Below are 7136 nucleotides of genomic sequence, written 5' to 3'. Positions count from 1 at the left end.
AAGAAGAGTATGAGTTAGGTAATGAAATAACACAAATGGAACTTTTACATCAGAAAAAGTTATTTTTTAGAAACAAGGAGTTAAAGAAAATCTGCCCATTAGTACAATTCCTCCATCCACATCACAAGCCCACATGGGTTCATTTTCAGACTTGTTCTCTTAGCTAGGCTTCTTCAAATTAGTTGGAAAACTCTTCACTAACAATGCTCATTATTTCCATGGTTGTGGCCATTAGGGAGTGGTCAGACTGGGGAATGAGAAAGCAATTACCTAGGATACTGCTTATCAAATATCCTTAAAAGGAGGCAAATCCACAAAAATGTGGGGCTTAGCTGCCAGTTACTTAGATCATCTATATAAAGCACAAAATTTTTTTTTAAATTAAAAATAAAATTAACAATGGGCTTGGCCTGCAAAGATATTTTCCTAAATAATTCATAATGAGAGCATTCAGTTCTTTAGATTTTGCAAGGTCCTTTACATATGTTGATTCATCATTACAATAACCTTTGGAAAGGTTTTATTGGCATATTTTACAGGTGAGGAAATTTAGACTCTTACAAAGTGCTTTGTCTAAGATCGGATGGGTATTTCTAATCTTCCGTCTGAGCCCTCAGATATACATTTCATAAGTGTTTGCCTCTTATTATTGATGAATGATCAAGCTTCTTCAATCAAAGGGTCCCCTCCACCCCAGTTCTTCTCCCTCTTCTCCACGCTTAGCAGTCTAGATGAGATTCACACTTGATTTTGCTTTAAAAAAAGAGAGAGAGAAGGGATTCTAGCATGGGAATTTTTAAAATGAACATCACCAAACAATTCCTGCTTCTTGAAGCTCTCCTTTATTGTCCCATTCTCAATTTCTGGTGATTTTAGTATCTTCTAAGCTCAGCATTTAGCCCCTTCCACTTATGGATGTTGTTTTAGACTTAACATTATCATCATCATCATCATCATAAACTTTCATCCTGCCATTTGTCTCCCATCCTAGAGTTCTTGAAATATTCTTTTGAGGAAGGCTTAGCCTTATCCACCTGTGGCTCAAGCATGTGGAAGACTCTGAGCATTGGGATACTGCCTGAGGTGTTCCCTAATGTTCTTGTATTTTCCAAGCTACTTCTGCACACTTTCAAACTTGACTCTACATACATTTACGTAAAAACACAGACAACTCTGACTTCTAGTAGGGAAAACTCGATATTCATTTACCTCTTTTTCAATAGATTATTTTGACCATTTGGAGAATTGTTGGTAATTTTTAGATTTTCTGAGAATCAACCAAAATGGAAAGGAGAAATATAAAAGGAATAATACCTCTAAGAATGCCTTGTTTCCTTTTCCATAGAGGAAGATTCATAGAGATAGACATTTATGGATATAGATAGATAGATAGATAGATAGATAGATAGATAGATAGATATGTGTTTATGTGTATATGCATGTATACACAAATATATTTGTAAATACACATTCTCTTCATATAGCTCTTTAAAAATTACAAAAGGTTCCCTTCACAATCCAATGAGGCATGTCTCTATTTTGGGATGGGGGGGGAGTCTAAACAATTGTGCTTGGGAAATAACTGCCAATAACTCTGAATAAGGGTCAATATCCCCCCCCCCTTTTCTGAGATCTGCCTACTAGAAATACCTTGCTCTACCCTTGGCTGGAGGTACAAGTTCAAGGAATGAAACAATCCCTATTTGCAAGGTGCTGATTCTCAGAAGGATATATGTTAGATCAAGATATAGTTGTCTTTGCCCCCACCCCAGTCAAGATATAAGATCAAGATACAGTTGTTTTTGGCTCCCCTAGTTCTTCACCAGATCTCTAAAACTGCCTATAGCTATGTGGCTCCTTATTCATGGATAAAGGCAATAAAGCTCTCATTGTCTATCTGTATTCTTTTAATGTCCTTTTTGGGGCACTATCTATGACTTTCACTTCCCATTTATTTCGTTGGACTTTCTAGGGAGGGGACAACTTATCATTTCTTATTTTGTCTTTCTAGATCAGGGTGGGGGAACCTTTATTTTGCTAAGAATATTTGAATATTCATATCATCATACACGGACCATACGAAATTGTCAACTTTCTGCCAGGGACCAATTGGATATTTATAACATCATTTGCAGGCCATACATTATCAGCTTAAAAATTAGCCTGCTATATTTGATCAAACATTTAATTAACGCATCTCTAATGTGATGGCTGGCACTGTTTCTCTTTGGTGAAGCATGTGACTTCAACTGGTATTGATGATGTTGCTATTCCCAACTGCTTTTCCAGGTTACGTCAATCGATCTGGAGCACAGTCAACTCTCTCTGATGGTAAATTTTGAAAAGAATTGCTCGCATCATTAAGTTGTTCTGAACACAGAAGAATATTCCAATGCCTGTCTCCTCAAATGCTTAAGTAACCATTATAGAACTCAAGCAATAGGAGTTTGTTTGTACCTAGCTTTCAGCTCATCATCACTTTTGTGATCAGCTGAATGATTTTGTTTTGTAGGGTATGAGGCATATCAACTGCTTCTACACTGAATGTCATTGCAAAGATGCTTTTCAAGTCCTTCAGTCTTTCATCAAATGCCTCAATTAGTTTTGTGCATTCACCAACATACTGAAGAGTCTTAGAAAGCTTTTGTTTTTTCAGAGAGGGGAGATTTACCATATTATTTCCTTTGAGTTGTACTTTCCAATACTTTAATTTAGCTTCAAATGATTTCCCATTTGAAAGCATAGGGCTGAGAAGACGGCTGAACCCTGCAGTTTAAAGTTCAGTTCTGAGAGGTACTTGATAATGTCCACCATAAACACTAGATCACACAGCCACTTGCTATCATTGACAGTTATTCCTGACAGGTTTTTCCATTCATCTCTATGAACTGCTTGACTTTATCCCACAGTTCATAAAAACTCACAAGCATGTTTCTGTGATTCAGCCACCTCCCTAGAACAATTCCAAACAAGAAAAAAGCTAACACAAATCTTACAAATTATCTAAATTAGCATTTTTTCCCTTTTGATAATGTTAACACATACATATTAAGAGTATACTATTTATCAGGCATTATGGGAAGTACTAGGAATCCAAAGAAAGGAAAAATATAATTCCTACTTTCAATAAGATAACAATATAAAGAGGGAGTCAACATGCAAGCAACTATGTGCAAACAAGAAATAGACAATATAAATTCATGATAATCTCATGGAGGAAGGCAATAGAATTAAGGGGGATTGAGAAAAACTTCATATAGAAGGTGGGATTTTAGGTGAAGAGTTGAAGGAAAGTAGATATGAAAAGAGATAGAGTGTCAGATCTAGGGAACAACTAGTGAAAATATACAGAGTTGGGAGAGGAAGTGTTTGTGGCAAGGAAAAGTAATTCACTGAGTATGTGGAGAAGAATAAGGTGCAAATAGACTGGAAAAGATAGAAGAGAGTCAAGATGTGCAGTTTTAAAAGTCAAACAAGATATTATATATACATGAATCTGGAGATAATAAAGAGCCATTAGAGTTTATTGAATGAATGACATGGTCAGACCTGAGCTTTAGGAAAACAAAAATGACAGCTGTATGGAGGAGGAAATGTGATGATTGGAAGACCAACCAGAAGGCTATTTCAATAGTTCAGGCATGAGTTGATGAGGATCTGTACTAAGGTCAGGGCCATGTCAGAGGAGAGAAGTGATTTTATACAAGAGATGTTATCAAGATATATTTTATGGGATTTGACAGTGGATTTTATGATGGAGATAAGATAGAATGAGGAGTTGAGGGTGGTACCAAGTTGTCTGGTGACTGACTGGAATAAGGAAGTTAGGAAGAAGCAGAAGTTGGGGGAAGGGAGAATTCAGTTATGGACATGTTAAGTTTGAGATGCTCCAACACAAGATTAGAGGATAGGGATGAAAATCATCTGCCTAAAGACTATGATTGAATTTAGGGAAGCCAATGATATCACCAACTAAAATATTACAGAGAAAGAAGAAAAGAAGGTCCAGAATAAAGCCACGAGAGATACTCATGGCTAGTGGATGTAACCTGAATGAAGATCCAACAAAGGAATATGAGAAGGAGGAATCAGGAAGGCTTTCATACTTTCAGTGTGGAAGCAAGGATATGCTTGGCTCATGTACAGCTCTATGGCAATTCATATTATTATATGGCATATTTTTGTAGTTTTATGGTAAAATACTTAAATCTTGCATGTTTCTGGGTCACCTAATGATTTTCTTTTACATATTAATCAGTCTTTCTAACTTTTAAGAATATTATCAATTCTTTTTTTATAGTTAAGGAAACTGGGGCTCAATTGTCATCTGTTCCACTGGAACGAGCAGCACCCAGATGGCACAGTAGATAGAGCACTGTGCTTGAAATCAAGAAGATTAATCTTCCTGAGTTCAAATCTGCCCTCAGACATTTAATAGTCATAACCTGCATTGCCTCAGTTTCTTCTTCTGTAAAATGAACAAGAAAGAAATGATAAACCACTCCATTATTTTTGCCAATAAAACTCCAGTGTTCAAATCCTGGCTCTGACCCTTACAAACTTGTTTGACTATAATCAATTGCTCAAGCTCTCTGGAACTCAGTTTCTTAGTCTCTTAAATGGGGGGGGCAGGACAGACTGGATGCTGCATGACCTTGAAGTTTTCCCTTGCAGTTCTAAATCTCTCATATTCTGAATCTAAAATTTGTACAAGGTCATCTGAATTAGTACTTCAAACCCATATCTTTCCTGATTCTGAGAGCAACATTCTTTATTACCATACTATGACTACACTTGTTCCCAATTTTCTTCTTGGACCACTTCTCTTACATGGCTTGCTTCCTTTATCTTTCTTGGCTAGTAATTTGGAATAGAAAGTTCTATGCTTTGGACAAGGCTGTCCCACCTGATATTACCTGGACTTCTGTAGTGCCTTTGTAATAGTTGTTGCTTTTCGTCTGGGGTTCAGTTGAGAGCCTAATTCTTCAGGAAATACTTTTTTCTCTTTGTCTTCAGTCAGGACCTTGAACAGCTTTTGGCTCATTGTTCCTATATCCTTAATACAGTTTATAAATAATGCTGAGTAAAGACTAGGGATGGTACTTATTACATGGTAAAGAAACTACAGAAAGGCAAGACGATTTTTTAATCACCCTGCTTCCTATTCCCCTTCCTAGCTTCTGTTCTTCCTGATGGCCAAGCAAGTTAAAAATATAAATGGAATAGCTACAATAAAGCCTGAAGTGGGAGTATACTAGGAGCCTAAAGAATTGGGGGAAATGGGGAGACAGGATCGATAGGATTGGGTCAGGAGTAGCAGGACATGAAGTAGAAGAAAGAGACAAAATCTGTTTGGCCTGAAGTAGTGAGAGACTTCAAGCGGGGAGAGGTAATATGATAACCACCTCATTCTAACGCAATTATCTGCAGGACCATAATCCTTCCCAAGGATTTTGAATAAGTGAAATATTGACTCAGTTCAGATGTGCTCATTCAGGAGTATTTAAGGATATATTTGTTTCTAGTCTGACCAAATTTAAGCCTCTCTTTCTATTGTGTGCATTCAATGAAAAAAAATAATATGAATACCATCCAAAGATATATTTCTCTACTTGTTTTCCTTTTGTCACTTTAAAAATGTATGGAATGAGAGGATAGCAGAAGAGAAGAAAGCATTTCAAATTAGGCTAGGATTTACTGTTCTTAATTCTACTTTAAACATGCCCAATTCCAGACCATTTTGCAATCCTCTTTTTTTTCCTCTCCTCTCTCATCTCCTCTTCCGTCCTGTCCTCTCCTCACCTTTTCCAGACTATTTTTTAAAAAGTCATCAAAAGTGAAAATCAATCCTGTCTCCAAGGAACTTATACATAAGTTAAAATTAAGTTTCCACAGACATATTTTTTCCCTTTCTTCTACTTCATGTCCTGTTACATAATAGGTCATTATATAATGTTGCTGCTACTGTGTAAAATGTTTTCCTGGTTCTACTTATTTCAATTTGTATCAGTTTGTATAAGTCTTCAAAGGTTTTTCTGAGAGCATCCTGCTCATCATTCTTAAACTTATCACTCAAATTTTTTTCAAATGCAAAGAAAAGAAAGGTTGGATGGGAGATTGGATTACTCCCTTCAGAGTTTTCATAGTCTGGTAATAGTTGGTCAGTATTTCTCACTTAATTGTTTAGTTACATGTAATTAATTCTTGATTCTAAGCTAAAATAATCAACAAATATTTATTAAACACTTAGGAGCACTATGATAGGTGTTGTGGTTGCAAATACAAAGAATGGCACAATCCTTACTGTAAATGACCTTATATTTTAATGCAGGAAGCAACAAGTATGTTTCTAAGCATATACAGCATCAATATAAAGATAAATACAAATAAACATGAAGTGACTAATTACAAAGTAATTAGGGAGGCTCTGACACTTGGAAGAAACAGGAAAGATTTTGTATCTAAGGTGGTACTTGAGCAGCATCTCAGATAAGAGGATTCAATAAGGTGGAAGTGTTCCAGAGAGAGGGCTGTGACCAATGTTAAAGCATCAACATAAGACATGGAGGAAAAGAAAGAGATTAATGCTTTGGCTGTACTGAAAAGTCCAAGAGGGGGCACTATTATCTAATTAAGGAAGAAAAGTGGGTTGGTGCCAAGCTCTGGAGGTTTTAAAGGACAAAAAAAGAAGTCTATGCCATCTTGGGGGCTAAGGAAGATACCAGAATTGATGGATAATTGAGTCAAATATTCAGAAAGGGCTTAATGAAAATCATTTGGAAAAAGAATTTAAAAATTATTTTTACTTGTAATTGGCCAGTTAAATTTAAACTATTTTTAATTCTTTAAATTAAATTATTTAAGAAAGGTGAGATAATTTGAATTTTGCTGCAGGGTGGTAATATGGAATGAAATGGGGGAGGTTCATGTTTCCTTCCTGTAGCAATCTTGGTGTTATTTTTTTCTTTTTTCTTGTGGTCTTCAGCTGTCCTAAACCACTGGGCATGACCTTGACCTCTTCACTTTCACTTGCTACTCCATTCCAGAGTCTCATTACCATGCTATCTCTAAGGCTTTGCTTCACTTTCAATATGCAAGGGAGCACAGCCAGATTACATATGTGATAATGTTGGCCC

Source organism: Macrotis lagotis, chromosome 6 (genome assembly GCF_037893015.1).
Source record: "Macrotis lagotis isolate mMagLag1 chromosome 6, bilby.v1.9.chrom.fasta, whole genome shotgun sequence".
NCBI classification, from domain to species: Eukaryota; Metazoa; Chordata; class Mammalia; order Peramelemorphia; family Peramelidae; genus Macrotis; species Macrotis lagotis.
The sequence above is the reverse complement of the archived record's forward strand: the minus strand, read 5'-3'. Positions refer to the sequence as shown.